The sequence below is a fragment of the Dermochelys coriacea genome, chromosome 11 (assembly GCF_009764565.3).
Source record: "Dermochelys coriacea isolate rDerCor1 chromosome 11, rDerCor1.pri.v4, whole genome shotgun sequence".
In the NCBI taxonomy this organism is placed as follows: domain Eukaryota; kingdom Metazoa; phylum Chordata; order Testudines; family Dermochelyidae; genus Dermochelys; species Dermochelys coriacea.
This window is the reverse complement of record NC_050078.2, coordinates 54,109,857-54,130,673: the sequence shown is the minus strand read 5'-3', so window position 1 is coordinate 54,130,673 and position 20,817 is coordinate 54,109,857. Positions and strand designations below refer to the sequence as shown.

The 20,817-nt window shown below is 45.0% G+C and overlaps 1 protein-coding gene across 4 annotated transcripts in view; it reads right to left on the bottom strand.

The window, feature by feature from the left end:
* MYO1B (myosin IB) overlaps positions 1-19,332 on the bottom strand; it is a 177,425-nt gene extending 158,093 nt beyond the window's left edge. For 2 of the 4 annotated variants that reach the window (XM_038421888.2, XM_038421887.2), the window contains exon 1: positions 19,150-19,285. The gene's annotated coding sequence lies outside the window, so the exon portion shown is untranslated. Of the gene's footprint in view, positions 1-19,149 lie in introns of all 4 variants that reach the window. The other 2 variants (XM_038421890.2, XM_038421886.2) reach the window with 2 other exon arrangements.
* Between the last annotated feature and the right edge of the window lie 1,485 nt (positions 19,333-20,817).

The following is a 20,817-nucleotide window of genomic DNA, read 5'->3' as shown; positions in this document are numbered from 1 at the left end:
GGTAGGAATAGCGGTCAGTAGGTTTCCGATATTGGGCAGTGTTTATGTGACCATCGCTTATTAGTACCATAGTGTCCAGGAAGTGCATCTCTTGTTTGGACTGGTCCAGGCTGAGGTTGATGGTGGGATGGAAATTGTTGAATTCATGGCGGAATTCCTCAAGGGCTTCTTTTCCATGGGTCCAGATGATGAAGATGTCATCAATGTAGCGCAAGTAGAGTAGGGGCATTAGGAGACGAGAGCTGAGGAAGCGTTGTTCTAAGTCAGCCATAAAAATGTTGGCATACTGTGGGGCCATGTGGATCCCATCGCAGTGCTGCTGACTTGAAGGTATACATTGTCCCCAAATGTGAAATAGTTATGGGTGAGGACAAAGTCACAAAGTTCAGCCACCAGGTTAGCCGTGACATTATCAGGGATACTGTTCCTGACGGCTTGTAGCCCATCTTTGTGTAGAATGTTGGTGTAGAGGGCTTCTACATCCATAGTGGCTAGGATGATGTTTTTAGGAAGATCGCCAATGGACTGTAGTTTCCTCAGGAAGTCAGTGGTGTCTCGAAGATAGCTGGGAGTGCTGGTAACGTAGGGCCTGAGGAGGGAGTCTACATAGGCAGAAAATCCTGCTGTCAGGGTGCCAATGCCTGAGATGATGGGACATCCAGGATTTCCAGGTTTATGGATCTTGGGTAGCAGATAAAATACCCCAGGTCGGGGTTCTAGGGGTGTGTCTGTGCGGATTTGTTCTTGTGCTTTTTCAGGAAGTTTCTTGAGCAAATGCTGTAGTTTCTTTTGGTAACTCTCAGTGGGATCAGAGGGAAATGGCTTGTAGAAAAATGGGCTACAAGCCCATCAGGAATGTTCCCGTCAGGAACAGTATCCCTGATAATGTCACGGCTAACCTGGTGGCTGAACTTTGTGACTTTGTCCTCACCCATAACTATTTCACATTTGGGGACAATGTAGACCTTCAAGTCAGCAGCACTGCGATGGGTACCCGGATGGCCCCACAGTATGCCAACATTTTTATGGCTGACTTAGAACAACGCTTCCTCAGCTCTCGTCTCCTAATGCCCCTACTCTACTTGCGCTACATTGATGACATCTGCATCATCTGGACCCATGGAAAAGAAGCCCTTGAGGAATTCCACCATGATTTCAACAATTTCCATCCCACCATCAACCTCAACCTGGAGCAGTCCACACAAGAGATCCACTTCCTGGACACTACGGTGCTAATAAGCGATGGTCACATAAACACCACCCTATATCGGAAACCTACTGACCGCTATTCCTACCTACATGCCTCTAGCTTTCATCCAGATCATACCACACGATCCATTGTCTACAGCCAAGATCTACGATATAACCACATTTGCTCCAATCCCTGAGACAGAGACAAACACCTACAAGATCTCTATCATGCATACAATACCCACCTGCTGAAGTGAAGAAACAGATTGACAGAGCCAGAAGAGTACCCAGAAGTCACCTACTACAGGACAGGCCCAACAAAGAAAATAACAGAACGCCACTAGCCATCACCTTCAGCCCCCAACTAAAACCTCTCCAACGCATCATCAAGGATCTACAACCTATCCTGAAGGACAACCCATCACTCTCACAGATCTTGGGAGACAAGCCAGTCCTTGCTTACAGACAGCCCCCCAATCTGAAGCAAATACTCACCAGCAACCACACACCACACAACAGAACCACCAATCCAGGAACGTATCCTTGCAACAAAGCCCGTTGCCAACTCTGTCCACATATCTATTCAGGGGACACCATCATAGGGCCTAATCACATCAGCCACACTATCAGAGGCTCGTTCACCTGCGCATCTACCAATGTGATATATGCCATCATGTGCCAGCAATGCCCCTCTGCCATGTACACTGGTCAAACTGGACAGTCTCTACGTAAAAGAATGAATGGACACAAATGAGACATCAAGAATTATAACATTCAAAAACCAGTTGGAGAACACTTCAATCTCTCTGGTCACTCGATTACAGACCTAAGAGTGGCTATCCTTCAACAAAAAAGCTTCAAAAACAGACTCCAACGAGAGACTGCTGAATTGGAATTAATTTGCAAACTGGATACAATTAACTTAGGCTTGAATAGAAACTGAGAATGGATGAGTCATTACACAAAGTAAAACTATTTCCCCATGTTATTTCTCCCCCCACCCCACCCCCCACTGTTCCTCAGATATTCTTGTTAACTGCTGGAAATAGCCTACCTTGCTTGTCACCATGAAAGGTTTTCCTCCTTTCCCCCCTCCCTGCTGCTGGTGACGGCTTATCTTAAGTGATCACTCTCCTTACAGTTTCAGAGTACCAGCCGTGTTAGTCTGTATTCGCAAAAAGAAAAGCAGTACTTGTGGCACCTTAGAGACTAAAATTTATTAGAGCATAAGCTTTCGTGAGCTACAGCTCAAGCTCACGAAAGCTTATGCTCTAATAAATTTGTTAGTCTCTAAGGTGCCACAAGTACTGCTTTTCTTTCTCCTTACAGTGTGTATGATAAACCCATTGTTTCATGTTCTCTGTGTGTGTATATCAATCTCCCCTCTGTTTTTTCCACCAAATGCATCCAATGAAGTGAGCTGTAGCTCACGAAAGCTTATGCTCTAATAAATTTGTTAGTCTCTAAGGTGCCACAAGTACTCCTTTTCTTTTTGTGAATACAGACTAACACGGCTGCTACTCTGAAACCTAGCTTTTCAACTGTTCATTTCCACATTTGGTATGTTTAACAGAACAGGATAGACAACCACCAATATCCTGACACAGCTTCACAACAGTTCAAACAGCTTCACTAGCTGCAAGGAGAGCCAAATGGGGAATCTGCCACTAAAAGGAGCACACCGATTGGCCCTTCCCTCCTTCCTCCCAATCCTCAAGAACCCAGAACTCTTTTCAGCTCTTTCCCATGGACAACATCAGTTATAAGAGACAAGAACGGTTACAGCGGTGGGGAAGAAAGTGGTTCCCTCTACATGGCGTAAGTCAGGTGCTGTGCTGATTATTACTGTCAAAGGAAGACCTCAAACATCTATGACAAAAAAAAAATCTATTAATCTATTAATGTATTTTGACACCCGGACAAAATTGGTCCCTTTGTGAAAAAGCTAATGGACATGAATTGGTTATGAGCACATCACCCTAGTAGATAGGTGACTTCAGAAACATTACAGTTTAGACGTTAGCTTTAAAAGCTATTACAGATCCGTTTCCCTGCCATAGTTTTCCATGACTGTTTGTGCTGCACACTGATTTCTATTCCATGGAGGTTGGCAGTCTTGTGACTACTCTACCAGTTATGTCAGTATAACTTATGTCGTGAAAGAGTCTGAATAAACCACCCCCTGAGTGGCAGAAGTTATACCAACTGAAGCAGTGGTGTGAACAGCGCTGTTGGCCGGAGAGCTGCACCGGAGTGTACCCGCAGCCTTGGTAACAGAAAAACAGAGCGGGAAGAAGGCTTTATTCTTGTTTGTTTTTTTTAAGGGTGCTGTGAGATAGGGAAGAGATTTTGCAAACAGATTAGCTCTGAATTTTGAGCTAATAAAGTGAAGTGTCCCTTTAAGAAAAAGAGAAAGAGATTAAGTAAATTGTAGGTTTGTTTGTTTTTAACACAATACAGAAAGTTGTGTTTCAAGAATATTTACAATTTAGACATCGGGTTTTCCTTCTCAATTGTCCATTTTCACCACTACATCAGAAATCATCATACAATAAATCAAGTTTTCCATCAACCTAACTGCTTTATCAACAGATGGCTTCAAACAATGGAGAGAGCTCTAAAACTGGCAATTCAAACCCACAAAGATCACTGGAGTCAAAAGGCACATGTGGCTAAGTGTCACGTTAAATTTAAACTCCTTTGTTTATCTTCCTGGGCTTTAATAATAGTTTCAAAATGTATACTTCACAATTTTAGTGTGAGATATCCTCCTAAAATAGCCACAGAAGACACTGCCCTCAGGGATGGGGGGAGCAGAGAGAGTCAATCTCACAGCACACAAACTCACAACTATACAGAGACACTGAGCTTTTTCAAATATTGTTTCAGCAGAAACAAAAGTCAGTTGATGGCTTTCATAATGAATACATCTGCAGGCATCCCCTTATCTTAGAATTGTGTTACAAGTTACCAGGAACTCTCGAAATGCATGTGCACTAAATTCTTGTGCTCTCAGAGAGTTAGGCTCATCTCAGAGATCTCATATCCTCAGATTTAAACAAAAAACAATTAAGGCGTTTTGCACCTTTTTGGTCGCCAGGGTAGCCTTCAGAGTCCTTGTCATCACTACACGTAACAGTTTGTAACCAGGCAGAGACAAGGGTAGTTCTCAATCTGCTCTGTGTCGGCAGACCACAGGGTCAACGCCTCAGCAGCTAGTCACATTTTGCCCCTACTAGATAGAGGGCTTCCCAATGAGGAAACACCTCTGATTGGCTGCCTTTCCACTTCACTGCCTCCTGTGGCAAGGTAGGTAATCAGAGCTGTTCTACATGCTAAGGGAGCTTCTTCCTCACTCAGCCCATGGAGCAGGCAGAGCTCTCTCTCCCCCACCCCCCTTGAAGAGCTGGGAGTGTTCCTGAAATGCTCTGCCTCACAGCTGGCTCTGCAGTTCCTACTCTGGCTCCCATCACCACCATGCCAGGCTGCCACTCTCCCCCACCTAGCACTGGGACTGGAAAATAAAGACATTCCTCCAACTCCCCTGCAACACAGCACACCCACTAGGCAGGAATGACAGACTCCCAGCTGTTCCCTCCAGCTTCACCCAGAACCCGGAAAAGAAGCAGAAGTCAATGTAAGACAGAGCAATAGGGTGGGGAGCACCAGCAGCATCTGAAAACAGCATTACTATCTATATTATGTTTAACTATCAAACAACTTTCTATTCAACTGATCTTTTAAAAACACCAGTTACCTCTTGTATCTTCTTTCCTTCCCTGCCTTCCATCTACTTTTCTCTGTCTAGATCATGATTTATTCTTTCATGCATTGTTTAAAATGTCTATTTCCTCTTTTTATTCTCTCTCCCTCCATCGTCTTAGATAAGAGGATAATTATCCTCCAAAAAATCTCCCCCCCAAATACCATACTTCTCTGTTGTAACTTCTCAATCACCCCCGTGCACCCACATGCATCCACTCATCCCCTCACACATCAGTTGCTGAGGGTCTGGTAAAATTTTCAGAGTAGCAGCCGTGTTAGTCTGTATTCGCAAAAAGAAAAGGAGTACTTGTGGCACCTTAGAGACTAACAAATTTATTAGAGCATAAGCTTTCGTGAGCTACAGCTCACTTCATCGGATGCATTTGGTGGAAAAAACAGAGGAGAGATTTATATACACACACACAGAGAACATGAAACAATGGGTTTATCATACACACTGTAAGGAGAGTGATCACTTAAGATAAGCCATCACCAACAGCAGGGGGGGGAAAGGAGGAAAACCTTCCATGGTGACAAGCAGGTAGGCTAATTCCAGCAGTTAACAAGAATATCAGAGGAACAGTGGGGGGTGGGGTGGGGGGGAGAAATACCATGGGGAAATAGTTTTACTTTGTGTAATGACTCATCCATTCCCAGTCTCTATTCAAGCCTAAGTTAATTGTATCCAGTTTGCAAATTAATTCCAATTCAGCAGTCTCTCGTTGGAGTCTGTTTTTGTCCTGTTTTTGTCTTTGTCCTGACCCATAACTATTTCACATTTGGTGACAATGTATACCTTCAAATCAGCGGCACTGCGATGGGTACCCGCATGGCCCCACAGTATGCCAACATTTTTATGGCTGACTTAGAACAACGCTTCCTCAGCTCTCGTCCCCTAATGCCCCTACTCTACTTGCGCTACATTGATGACATCTTCATCATCTGGACCCATGGAAAAGAAGCTCTTGAGGAATTCCACCATGATTTCAACAATTTCCATCCCACCATCAACCTCAGCCTGGACCAGTCCACACAAGAGATCCACTTCCTGGACACTACGGTGCTAATAAGCGATGGTCACATAAACACCACCCTATATCGGAAACCTACTGACCGCTATTCCTACCTACATGCCTCTAGCTTTCATCCAGATCATACCACTCGATCCATTGTCTACAGCCAAGCGCTACGATATAACCGCATTTGCTCCAACCCCTCAGACAGAGACAAACACCTACAAGATCTCTATCATGCATTCCTACAACTACAATACCCACCTGCTGAAGTGAAGAAACAGATCGACAGAGCCAGAAGAGTACCCAGAAGTCACCTACTACAGGACAGGCCCAACAAAGAAAACAACAGAACGCCACTAGCCATCACCTTCAGCCCCCAACTAAAACCTGTCCAACGCATCATCAAGGATCTACAACCTATCCTGAAGGACAACCCATCACTCTCACAGATCTTGGGAGACAGGCCAGTCCTTGCTTACAGACAGCCCCCCAATCTGAAGCAAATACTCACCAGCAACCACACACCACACAACAGAACCACTAACCCAGGAACCTATCCTTGCAACAAAGCCCGTTGCCAACTCTGTCCACATATCTATTCAGGGGATACCATCATAGGGCCTAATCACATCAGCCACACTATCAGAGGCTCGTTCACCTGCGCATCTACCAATGTGATATATGCCATCATGTGCCAGCAATGCCCCTCTGCCATGTACATTGGCCAAACTGGACAGTCTCTACGTAAAAGAATGAATGGACACAAATCAGACGTCAAGAATTATAACATTCAAAAACCAGTTGGAGAACACTTCAATCTCTCTGGTCACTCGATCACAGACCTAAGAGTGGCTATACTTCAACAAAAAAGCTTCAAAAACAGACTCCAACGAGAGACTGCTGAATTGGAATTAATTTGCAAACTGGATACAATTAACTTAGGCTTGAATAGAGACTGGGAATGGATGAGTCATTACACAAAGTAAAACTATTTCCCCATGGTATTTCTCCCCCCCACCCCACCCCCCACTGTTCCTCTGATATTCTTGTTAACTGCTGGAATTAGCCTACCTGCTTGTCACCATGGAAGGTTTTCCTCCTTCCCCCCCCTGCTGTGGGTGATGGCTTATCTTAAGTGATCACTCTCCTTACAGTGTGTATGATAAACCCATAGTTTCATGTTCTCTGTGTGTGTGTATATATAAATCTCTCCTCTGTTTTTTCCACCAAATGCATCCGATGAAGTGAGCTGTAGCTCACGAAAGCTTATGCTCTAATAAATTTGTTAGTCTCTAAGGTGCCACAAGTACTCCTTTTCTTTTTGGTAAAATTTTGTGGACTATCTGGCTAAATCTACTAGCCAGGTCATAATCTGAAGAGACCCCTCTCTCTATCCCTACCCCCTTCTTCCCTCCCTCCATTATCTAGAGGCAACCTCCCCACACAGTTCCATTGCTGGAAAAGAGTTGCTGTGATTCCTAGCAGGATGCTAGGCTCAGGTGCATCAGTAGGCAGCTAGTAAACATGAATCCACTGCCCAATCTCTTAAGCAGCTAGATGGAGCATTCCTCTCCTCTTTTTGCTCCCCACCCTAAACCAAAGGCTTCTGGTAGCTTCCTTGGAAAGTGGGAGATCTTCACTACATTCCTGAGCCTCGTAGCTGAAGTAATGGGAGAAGAGGGTGTCTCAAGCAGCCTCTTCATCCCCTAGCCTCAGTGTTTATTGCTTTGCAAAACTACAGAAGAGGGAAATTGACCAGATTATTGTCAATTTCAGAGCAGGACAAGATTTACCTAACAGCAGCAATACTAACTAACTTTCTCTAATTGTGACATCCAGCAACCCCTTATTCAGTGATCTACTAGAGGCCATATTAGGCTCTAACTCCAGGAAGTGGTTTCAACACAGGTGAATTAAAGTACTGAATCAATTCCTTCTACTTTGCTCATAAGTTTTTCAGAAGCCTTTTGTGCAAAAAATATCACAGAGAGGTGTCTACAGTTGGTTTTTAAGTTTCAGGTTAATAATTTGCAGGATCGTCTAAATGACAGATCATCTAAATACAATATCAGCATAATATATCCTCTCCATTTCCTGTGTTCGCTGGTTACCTTAGGGCTGCTGCTTTTTAAAAATATAAACAGTAACCTGTACTTATGTTCACATGCTAGGGGAGGGGAATACATTTTAAGGACTCCAACCAAGAAAGAAAAAATTGGCCAGGTTTTGGGTCTATGAACCTTAATCTCTTACTATTTATTTGATACAAGTTTTTCCTTCTTATAGTCATTACTTCAGTTTCATCTTTCCTGTTAATAATTCTAAGTGCCACTGTAGAAGGTGCAAGTGGTAGAGAGGATGAGTAAAGGGGTAGAAATAAGGAGAGGGAATGGAGGACAACAGAGCATTTCCAAAGCATATCTGTGGGCTGGGATAGGGAAGCCTGCACTGTTCCAGACTATGCTGTAGATGGATGAACACAGTCCAGTGCAGTTAATCTGGCACCTTTCACAAGCAATTAAAAACAACAGCTTTCTGCTGATGGTAGTGAAAAAATAAGCACCTCTTGGTTTTCCATTGTTTGGATACTGAGAAATTTGCACTGAATTGTTTCAATACTATTGCACCCACTACCGCACCCTTCTGCTAAGCTTTTCTAATTGTCACCTTCCCCTTCTGTCTCCCACCACGCACACCCTTGTCCCTTTATCACACCCATTCTTTCCCTACATCCGGTCCTCTTGCCCAACGGCATAGGAATGCTACTTACGTCCACTCCAGCAACAATCCCTCTTCTGGGAAGAGGGCAAGGCAGAGATTATGAAGATGTTTAGGACTGAAATGAGCAGTACACCTACACCAAAGCAGTTAGAGGCAGCATAGTATAAATATGGGTCAGGAAAATAGTGTAAAGGAGCACTCTGCTCCCACCCCCCACCTCCAAATCTCAAAAAGCCTTTGACATACTAAACATTTCTTGCCTTCACTGTTGGCAAATTCTGGATATATGGGCTCCCTATCTTCATCCTTCAGTTTGTTTACTGAATTTTCTGTCTGCTTACCTAGATTTAAACCCCATACGTTGATTGCTTTCATTCCAAAGTGTGGAATTGTTAATTTCCTTGCAAGTTTTTCATTAGGACAGAGAGGATCCCATCCTTTCTTCTTGTCCACACGATTCCCAAGTCAGTCTTTCCTGCTAGTCTGTCTAGACCAGACTTGTATTTTAGGATTTTGCTTTAGAATTATCCTCTGTCAGAAGTTGCCAAGTGTATCCATCCTTTGACAAAAAACAAGGAGTCCGGTGGCACCTTAAAGACTAACAAATTTATTTGAGCATAAGCTTTCGTGGGTAAAAACCCCACTTCTTCAGATGCATGGAGTGAAAATTACAGATGCAGACATAAATATACTGGCACATGAAGAGAAAGGAGTTACCTTACAAGTGGAGAACCAGTGTTGATAGGGGCAATTCTATCAGGATCGATGTAGTCCACTCCCAATAATAGATTAGGAGGTGTCAATTCCAGGAGAGGTAAAGCTGCTTTTGTAATCAGCCAGCCACTCCCAGTCCCTATTCAAGCCCAAATTAATGGTGTTAAATTTGCAAACGAATTTTAGTTCTGCTGTTTCTCTTTGAAGTCTGTTTCTAAAGTTCTTTTGCTCAAGTATATCTACTTTCAAATCTATTATCGAATGTCGAGGAAGATTTAAATGTTCTCCTACTGGCTTTTGTATATTACCATTCCTGATGTCCGATTTGTGTCCATTTATTCTTTTACATAGGGACTGTCCGGTTTGGCCAATGTACATGGCAGAGGGACATTGCTGGCACATGATAGGCATATATACATTAGTAGACATGCAGGTGAATGAGTCTCTGATGGTGTGGCTGATGTGGTTAGGTCCTTTGATGGTGTCACTAGAGTAGATATGGGGAAAGAGTAGGCAACGAGGTTTGCTACAGGGATTGGTTCCTGGGTTAGCGTTTCTGTGGTGTGGTGTGAAGTTGCTGGTGAGTATTTGCTTTGGGTTGCGGGGGGCTGTCTGTAAGCGAGGACTGGCCTGCCTCCCAAGGTCTGGAAGAGTGATGGATCGTTTTCCAGGATAGGTTGTAGATCGTTGATAATGTGCTGGAGAAGTTTTAGCTGGGTACATCATAGCCAGTGGTGTTCTCTTATTTTCCTTGTTGGGCCTGTCCTGTAGTAGGTGATTTCTGGGTACCCATCTCGCTCTGTCTATCTGTTTTCTCAATTCCACAGGTGGGTATTGTAGTTTTAAGAATGCTTGATAAAGATCTTGTAGGTGTTTGTCTCTGTCTGAGGGGTTGGAGCAAATGCGGTTATATCGTAGAGCTTGGCTGTAGACAATGGATCGAGTGGTATGATCTGGATGAAAGCTAGAGGCATGTAGGTAGGAATAGCGGTCAGTAGGTTTCCGATATAGGGTGGTGTTTATGTGACCATCGCTTATTAGCACCGTAGTGTCCAGGAAGTGGATCTCTTGTGTGGACTGGTCCAGGGTGAGGTTGATGGTGGGATGGAAATTGTTGAAATCATGGTGGAATTCCTCAAGGGCTTCTTTTCCATGGGTCCAGATGATGAAGATGTCATCAATGTAGCGCAAATAGAGTAGGGGCATTAGGGGACAAGAGCTGAGGAAACATTGTTGTAAGTCATCCATAAAAATGTTGGCATACTGTGGGGCCATGCGGGTACCCAAAGCAGTGCCACTGACTTGAAGGTATAAGTTGTCCCCAAATCTGAAATGGTTGTGGGTGAAGACAAAGTCACGAAGCTCAGCCACCAGGTGTGCCGTAGCCGCAACAGGGATACTGTTCTTGACAGCTTGTAGTCCATCCTCATGTGGAATATTGGTATAAAGAGCTTCTACATCCATGGGGCCAGGATGGTGTTTTCAGGAAGATCACCAATGCATTGTCGTTTCCTCAAAAAGTCGGTGGTGTCTCGAAGATAGCTAGGAGTGCTGGTAGCATAGGGTCTGAGGAGAGAATCCAAATAGCCAGATAATCCTGCTGTAAGAGTACTGATGCCTGAGATGATGGGGCGTCCAGGGTTTCCAGGTTTATGTATCTTGGGTAGCAGATAGAAAATCCCCATGGTCGGGGCTCTGAGGGTGTGTCCGTGTAGATTTGTTCCCGTGCTGTAGTAGGGAGTTTCCTGAGCAGATAGTGTAGTTTCTTTTGGTACTCCTCAGTGGAGTCAGAGGATAGTGGCCTGTAGAATGTGGTGTTGGAGAGTTGCCTGGCAGCCTCCTGTTCATAACCCAACCTGTTCATTATGACTACAGCACCTCCTTTGTCAGCCCCTTTGATTATAATATCACAGTTGTTTCTGAGGCTGTGGATGGTGTTGCGTTCTGTACAGCTGAGGTTATGGGGAAAGTGATGCTGTTTGTTCACAATTTCAGCCTGTGCACGTCTGCGGAAGCACTCTATGTAGAAATCCAGTCTGTCATTTCAATCGTCAGGAGGAGACCACGCAGAATTATTCTTCTTGTAGTGTTGGTAGGAGGGTTCCTGTGGGTCAGTGCACTCTTCATTGTTGAAAATATTCCGTAAATTGGAGACGACGAAAGAAGGCTTCCAGATCACAGCAGAACGGTATCATGTTCGTGGGAGTGGTGGGAGAGAAACACACTAACACAGCTACCCCCTGATACTTGACATCCTTTGACAGACTGTTAGAATGAAACAATGCTTTTCACCACCACTACAAGGTTACTAGCATGAACATACCATGAAATAACCACAAGTTTAGTCACCAACACAGATGGCAAACTTTCCCTGGTGAGAAAGGAAGACACAGGTTACCAGTTTCTGCAGGATTTATGCATTCATCAGAAAGAAAATTACGTTTCTTGTCCTCATGGGAGTAAAGATTAGATCTGAGGCACATCTGGATGGTTAACTGGTATAATAATTGTCTTCTTGAGTCTGCAGACAATTCCAAGCAATAACTGAGCTGAACTAGTCAGCTCTACAGCTGCTCTTCAAATCTTGGGGACAACCGTGAAAGTAGCAAGAATTATGTAAATTTTACTCTGCTTCTTGGGAAACTAAGTAGAAGCAAAATCTGGACCTATTCAAGCAAGAGCTCCACTTTCAAAGGCTGGGCTGGCCCCTTAAAGGGAGTTGAGATCAGCCCCACCTGTTATGTGGTTATCTGCCTGCTAGTGATGGGTGTGGGTTAGCAGTTGGCTCAGGTGATCAAGCATCATGTGCTAACAGCCTGCATATGGTGTTTCCTCTAAGGGTATGTCTACCCTGCAAACCTGCAGCTGGCCCATGCCAGCTGATTCCAGCTCAGGGGCTCCAGCTAAAAGTGTTTAATTGCAGTGTAGAATTCCAGGCTCTGTCCACAGCCTGAGCTCTGGAACCCTCCCACCTCATAGGGTCCTAGAGCCCAGAACTCTACACTGCAATTATACAGCCCTTAGCCTGAGCCCAAGTCAGCAGACATGGGCCAGCCACAGGTTTTTAATTACAGTTCAGATATACATACCTTAAGAGGCAGCCTGCTCAGTTGGTTAGAGGACAGGCAGACCTACAGGGGATCCAAAGTCAGAGAGGTCTGGAAAAGGGGCTCCACACTAGCCGAAGCTCCCTGAAGTGAGGGCAGGAGCCAAAGCACGAAGGTGCGGGGGACTCTTAAATAGGAATTAGGAGGCCTGTAGTAGTAACCCAGATGAGGTAGTGCAGACAGGTATTGATGGGAGTTGACACACTTGTTTAAGGTTCAAGCTGGGAATTCCAGTTGGTGGGGGGGGGTTAAGTTCCCCTTCTATCGCCCTGCAGTCACAGGGCACAATGGACTGGTGAGCACAGGGGGGTGCCCCTAATCAAAAAGGGAAGGATTACTAGACAGCTGTTTAGATGAACTGCATTCTTTTAATAAATAAGATTGCAGAAATGGTGTTGGACTTGCACAAGTATCTCACACAATCGTGAGAATCCTAAGAATGGGGGAATGGAGGCAGGAGCCTATGGCAGCTGAGAGAAGACCCGGTTACACCCACCACAAGAAAACCTGGAGGAGCCACAGGAATAGAAAAGCATAGCTTCTCCCACCCCCATCCCCGCAAAAAAATACACACACATCTGCCTACAAACAATAAGGCAGTTGGGAGATGGGTTTAATATTGAACATACATACATCCTGTGGTGGGGAAAGAAAACAAAAGTTCCAGTCCAGCATTCAAAAGCCGGATCTAGGGTGCTTCACATTTATCGAATACCAAAACCTGAAGCAAAAGATGAGAGCTCCAAGCAGAATTCAGAGACAGCCCCCTGACAAGAATCCTAATGCTCTCCATAACACCTGTGAATTTGGACTGTGGTGATGACCTATATAGCTTGTTCCCATTAGCATCAATACAAAAGAAAAATCTGCACTTCTGATCATCTGATTCTGGAAACTTAAGCACAAATTAATAGGGTAGTCCGTTAATCGCAGGGAACTCACACAATTAACTTAAATTAATCACGATTAATCGCAATTTTAATGGCACGTTAATCACAATTTTAATGGCATTGTTAAACAACAGAATACCAATTGAAATTTATTAAACATTTTTGGATGTTTTTCCACATTTTCCAATATATTGATTTAAACACCACAGAATACAAAGTGTACAGTGCTCACTTTATATTATTTTATTAGAAATATTTTCACTGTAAAAATGATAAACAAAATAAATAGTATTCTTCAATTCACCTCATACAAGTACCGTAATACAATCTCTTTATGATGAAAGTGCAATTTTAAAATGTAGATTGTTTTTGTTACATAACTGCACTCAAAAACAAAACAATGCAAAACTGTAGAGCCTACAAGTCCACTCAGTTCTACTTCTTGTTCAGCCAACCGCTAAGACAAACAAGTTTGTTTACATTTATGGGAGATAACGCGGCCACCTTCTTATTTACAATGTCACCTGAAAATAAGAAAAAGGTGTTCGCATGGGACTTTTGTCTCCAGCATTGCAAGATATTTACATGCCAGATATGCTAATCATTCGTTTGCCCCTTCATACTTCCATCATTCCAGAGGACATGCTTCCATGCTGATGACACTCATTATAAAAATGTTGTGTTCATTAATTTTTGACTGAACTTCCTGGGGGAGAATAGTAGGTCTTCTGCTCTGTTTTACCCACATTCTGCCATATATTTCACATTATAGCAGTCTCGGATGATGATCTAGCACATGTTCGCTTTAAGAACACTTTCACAGCAGATTTGACAAAACGCAAAGAAGGTACCAATGAGAGATTGCTAAAAAAAAGCTACAGCACTTGACCCGAGGTTTAAGAATCTGAAGTGCTGTCCAAAATCCGAGAGGGACGAAGTATGGCGCATGCTTTCAGAAGTTTTTAAAAGAGCAACACTCCGATGTGGAAACTATAGAACCCGAACCACCAAAAAAGAAAATCAACCTTCTGCTGGTGGCATCTGACTCAGATGATGAAAATGAACTTGCGTCTGTCTGCACTGCTTTGGATCGTTATCGAGCAGAACCCGTCATCAGCATGGATGCATGTCCTCTGGAATGGTGGTGGAAGTATGAAAGGACATATGAATCTTTAGCACATCTCATACGTAAATATCTTGTGACGCCAGCTACAACAATGCCATGCAAACACCTGTTTTCACTTTCAGGTGACATTGCAAACAAGAAGCAGGCAGCACAATCTCCTGCAAAAACATAGGACTGAGTGGACTTGTAGGCATTAAAATTTTACATCGTTTTATTTTTGAATGCAGTTTTTTTTGTACACAATTCTACATTTGTAAGTTCAACTTTCACAATAAAGAGATTGCACTACAGTATTCATAGAAGGTGAATTGAAAAATACTATTTCTTTTGTTTTTTTACAGCACAAATATTTGTAATAAAAAATTAATATAAAGTGAGCACTGTACTCTGTGTTCTGTGTTGTAACTGACATCAATATATTTGAAAATGTAGAAAACATCCAAATATATTTAAATAAATGGTATTCTATTTTTTTGAATAGACAGCTCTACAAATTAAACATTGTTGCCCTTTACTGCTGCTTTGTGATAATGTGTTTTGAAGTTTTTAAGAAAATGTTTTCTGTCTGAGCTTTACATTAGAAATATCAGGTCTTCCTTTCTAAGGATGTAAGCAAAGCTATTACTCTCTTTTTCCTCCCCTTCCCCCTCCCTGTTTGCGGAGGGGGAGCTGCAGATCAGGTTACAGCTTTCTGGACTGGGACACCACTATTGTGGTCCTCCTAAAATAGTGCCATTGTCCCCCAGCAAAGAGGGGAGAAGACTCATGTAGCTGATATTTTTAAAAGGTAAAAAGGTGGAGGGAATGAAATAGTGAGTCTCCATATTCATAAAGAAGCAGTAAAGCTTTTGCTTTTCCTGTCATCTTTTAGAAGTCAGAACATTCCCCAACTCTTGAAACATAAGTCACTAAAATGTTGTTTTTCATTTCAATTTGTTCTTTGTTAACTTAAAAAAAAAAGGATGAATGAAATATAAGGTAAGATTTATAGGACAATTTCACATTTAAGTTGCCATAAATATTATCAGTGCTCTACTGCCAGACTGTTTAATGTTCCCCAGTGTGTAAGCATTTGTCCCGTTTCTGACCACATGTAGTGTGAAATCAAGAGGTAGATGTCCTATACCAACCAGCTTGTTCTACGGTTACAAAAAACTATCCTGCAGACTTTAAAGTTCCACTTCACCTTTCTTCCACTTTCCTCACTGATTCCCAAGCTACTCCACTTCTGCTATTACTGTTGTTGGGGAAAGATGAGATCAGAAACCAGCATGGAGCACTTCTGTTCCCACAGAGCTGAGAAATTTGATGATCTCAGAGGATTGTGTGAAAGAAGACCCCTGACATCTTCTGTACATTGCCAGCAACCCTTTATGAGTATGCAGTGGGAAAAGTTAATGGCTTTGCTGAGGTTTCCAGTGTCTCTCCCCCACTTCCTCTTCTCATTTGCCTGCCTCTCTTCTTCCATCCTCCTACAGAAGCACAAGGCCCAGAAATGTACACTTGCTCTCCTAAATTTAACGTAAAGCAAAATCATTTTAAACAGGGCTAATGTAATTCTCTAGCTAAACTCAACCACCTTAAATCCATGTTCTGTCATCTCTTCTCTGGTCCCTATTTCCTCCTCATAGATGTGATCTGAAGTGGGGCTCTTACTTCAGAAAACGTTAAAGGCTTTAAACCAGTGAGTCCCTGTGCTTCCTCTTGAAGATATTTTAAGAGTTCCTTCATCTTCTGCTTAATCCTGTGAAAAAATCATAATCCTGTTCATAGTATCCATATAGAGAAGAACCCATTAAAATATCCAATACACACCAACAATTAACATGTAGTTTCCAGCAACATCTTCTATTCTAAGTATGGGGGGAAATGTGGTTCTCTAATATACCGTGGTGCGCTAACGGTTGGAAAATTCTGACTTGAATTTTGATCACTGTATATTGCTATGGGAATAACTGTGATGGTACAAAACAGTAAGTTTTACTACAGAATCAAGCCAGAAACAGTATGCTTCATAGAACACTATTATAAAGTCAAAAAGAAAAGGAGTACTTGTGGCACCTTAGAGACTAACAAATTTATTTGAGCATAAGCTTTCATGAGCTACAGTTCATAAAGTCACATTTTTATAATCAGAAGGAAGACTGGAAACAGTTGGAAATAAAATAAAATAAACAGAGGAATTTTATTATGTTTTAATACACTTCAAAGAGGCCTACTTTTGAAGTCCAATTTAACAAATTTGTCAGATTATTTTTACCTCCTACCAAAACGTGGAGAAAGCCTTGCCTTTGATACAGGACTTGACAAAGTGATGATTCACCCAGGGAAGGATGGGCAGCCTGTTGCCACCCTGAATTCACAATTAACAATAGGATAGCAGGATATGGTAAAATCATGACTCAACACTAAAACTGAAAAGTCAGCCACTTTATTGGACCTGTTTCAGAGTAGCAGCCGTGTTAGTCTGTATTCGCAAAAAGAAAAGGAGTACTTGTGGCACCTTAGAGACTAACAAATTTATTTGAGCGTAAGCTTTCGTGAGCTACAGCTCACTTCATCGGATGAAATCTCTCCTCTGCTTTTTCCACCAAATGCATCCGATGAAGTGAGCTGTAGCTCACGAAAGCTTACGCTCTAATAAATTTGTTAGTCTCTAAGGTGCCACGGGTACTCCTTTTCTTTTTGCGAATACAGACTAACACGGCTGCTACTCTGAAACCTGTTAATATTCCATAAGCTCTTTGGGACAATGACCATGCCTTATCAACACAGTGGTGTACCAAGCATGCTGTCAGCGAAGAGTAAGTGCATATATGTGTACACAACTAATATACCAATGATTATTTTAAGTGTAAGACAAGGAACCCCTAAATGCTGTATTTGTGCCTTTACAGCAGTGTTTGCCTGATTATAAGAAGATCCTGCTCAGGGTAGCCATTGTTTCTGAGGGGGTTGTCCTATTCATTTAGGAAGGAGCACTATGCCCTCCTAAAAAACCACAAGCATAACAGATGTACAATAGTGCATCCTGTTATACCACAACTTAATATGCACAGGCAATTTTTATCATGACCAACCTGCCCTTCAAGATTCATGTCATACCTAAATTACAGTCTGTACATTTGGGACATTTCCACAACCGTGCAGGTCTGGAAAGCCCTTCCCAAATAACAGTGTGCTCTCCTAAAGATTATTTGTTCTTGGAATTTTAAATTCCATTCTAAGATAATAACAATCTCCTCCTGCAACTCTTCCTCATACATGTATCTGTATAAAAATTAGTCTAAGCCATCCATTTGAATTAAATGAAGCTTTCCACACAAGGTAGCTGCTTTAAAACAAACAAAAAGCAGATGTAATGATCTCTCCAGAAAAGCACACACACACTGATTTTAGATTTGGTTTTAAAATCTGAACCCTCTTTATGCTTATGGACACCAAAGCTCATGATTAAGTTAGGTTTCCTAGAGGTCTATAACCATCCACTGCTTGCTAACGAAAGCCATAACACATCTATATCATTTCAAACAAAATACTTTTATTTGAAGGCGTCATCTCTGGAAGGGATTTCCAATGCAACATTACATATTGTGATTCATGCATTTAGCAATCTAGGGTTCTTTTAGTGGTTTTTCCCAGACATTCCTTGGAGTGGGTTTTTCGCTCTAGTGTCACAGTTGAAATTAACCCTATGGATACAGTTTTGTAACAGCTGCCTCTATCCGTCTAGCCCAAGTCGCCACAAATATATTTGCCTCTCCCCTTCCTTTTAAGAATACAGAGCCTGCAAAGCAGTCTGCTGTGTGAGTACCAGGTGGGGTTTGATCTCAGCAGCCACAGCCGGACCGAGTGGCACTTTAACAACATGGCAACGATTAGGTAACTTGTTGCAAGAGTAAGTATTCAGCCGCATTCTTCACAAAGGAGCGAAGACCCAAGGGCGCTGAAAAACACACAGCCCTTTTAACGGACCCCTCGTTACCACTCACAACCCCACCGCCCCCGCGCACACATCCACACCCCGCACCCCAGGGTCTGGAGAACTCGGATGCAGATCTCCTCTGGTTCTCAATCTGGTTTCAATCCCAGCCGCATCAATCCCATCTCCGCGGGGAAACAAGAGCCGGGACACACACAATCCCTTCCAGCTAAACAAAGAGGGCAGGCGGGAGATGGGGGGGGGGGAGCTCCACGCAGAGGGAGCTTCCAGCTTCCCCCCCCACACACACACACACACACACCCCGCTTCACCTGGAAGCGTCCCGCCTGCCCAGCTCCCCTCCCTCCGGGAGCTTTGTCCTCCCAAGCTCCGCAAAAGTGTCTGTGCGGGGCGCCCTACGCTCACGGGCATGGAAAGCCCGCTCGGGGCAACGGAGGGATCCCAAAACCCGCCTCCCCCAACCAGTGCCGGCATTGCTGGCTCCGTGACCTCTGACCCCGTCGCCCAAACCCTAAAACCATCTTTTCCCCTTGTTCCCTTCCCGGCCCCGGCCGCGTTTCCCCGGGCAGCGGGGCCGCTCAGGGCGCAGCTGCCCCGGGGAGGCAGGAGAGGCCGCGCAGCCCGGGGCCGCTCCCAGCCGGCCGGCGGGGCACGGCGCGAGGGGGACGCACGGTACCTCTGCCCTCAGCGGCGGCTTCCGTCCCTCCCGCAGCCCGGCGCGCGGCAGCCGCTCCCCGGCTCTGCCCCTGCAGCTGAACGGGGCGCCGGCCACGCCCCTCCCCCTCTCCACCCCGGCGCAGGGCGGAGGCAGGGGGCGGCCGAGCTTGGGAAGGGGCTGGGGACACGCTCCCGGCACCTGCGGCCGCGGCTCGCAGCGCCCCCCGGCGGCCGGCCTGCGACGCTCAGCCCCGCGCGAGCCCGGCCGCCCGCGCGGGAGCTGCGCCCCGCTGTGAGGCGGGGGGAGGGACGTAGCGGACGCGTCTCCCCGCCGCGGAAACCCCCCCCCCGTCCCCAGGGCAAGGCGGGGCCAAGGCTTCCCACGGGGGCGCCCCCCGTTCGGCACCTGCCGTCCAGCCCGGGGGATGCTCCGTAGCTGGGGCATAAGTTAGTCTAGGCAGCCCCCGCCCCCGCCCGCCGGACTCTGCCAGTCCTGGCGCCGCTGCCGGGGCTGAGGGACACTGGGCACATTCAGAAATAGACATAAGGGCGAGTCGCGAGGCGGTGCTAACTGCATCAAGGCGCAAACATTGGGAAAGGGTAAAAAGGGGGAATTCCCCTCTTGCCTCCTCCCCCAGCGGCTCCCGACAAGGGCGCCCTGCCGCCTGCCCGTGTGTGGCGGGGCCCGGGGGGCTCCCGCTGCCGCTAGGTGCGATACGGGGCAGCACAGCACGGTTCGGTTCCGCTCCAGGGACCCTTTGTCACAGGGCGATGAAATACCAGACCCCGCCGCCTCAAGCAGCAGGGAAGCTCCGTCACAGCTTCAGCGTCCTTTGCGCCCGCCCTTCGCAACCTGTGGGTCAGGACCCCGTTTTAAGGGGGGCACCAGAGCTGGTGTCTGGCTGGGGCCCAGGCTCAAAACCTGGGGTTGGACTGGCTGGGGCCGGGGTAGGGCTCAGGCTTTGGCTTCGGCCCTAGGTGGCAGGGCTCAGGCTACAAGCCACCCAGCCACCCGGCGCTGAAGGCTTTAGGCTTCGGCTTAACCCACCCCGCACCCAAGGCAGCGGGGCTCGGGCTTCAACTTTGCCCCCACCTCCCCGCCATCCACGGTAGCGGGGGGGGGCTCAGGCTTTGGTCATGGAGTAATTTTTGTTGGCAGAAGGGGGTCGCCGTGCAATGAAGTGTGAGAACCCCTGTTTTATACTAACCTAGCAGAGATGGCAGCATTCTAAAAGATAAGGACTGAAGCTTGCACCCCCTGAAGACAGTAGCAAAATTCCCATTAACTTCACCCAGAGCAGGAACAGGTCCCACTGCATGGTAGAAGAAATCATTTATTCCAAAACCCGGCCTGATTCCTTCAGTATTTACCCCAGGAAAACACTCACTGAACTCACCTGTGCTCAATTCCAGTTTAGTCTGATATCGCAACAGCTCAATTCTGACTCACATAAACACATTACCAAGAAAACAAAACCACTTTCCAGCAGGAAGAGAAAACAGGTCATGCAACTGGAAAAGTATTTAGGCCTAAGTATTGCATTCAGACTGCCTGACAGAATTCCCCAAAACAAAATTTCACATCAAATGCTCTTTCATAAAGAATGGTTAATAGATTAGCACTGGATTCTTACTATATGAATACAGTTAGGCTTTTTAAGTCTACCCAAATAATATGCAAAATAAA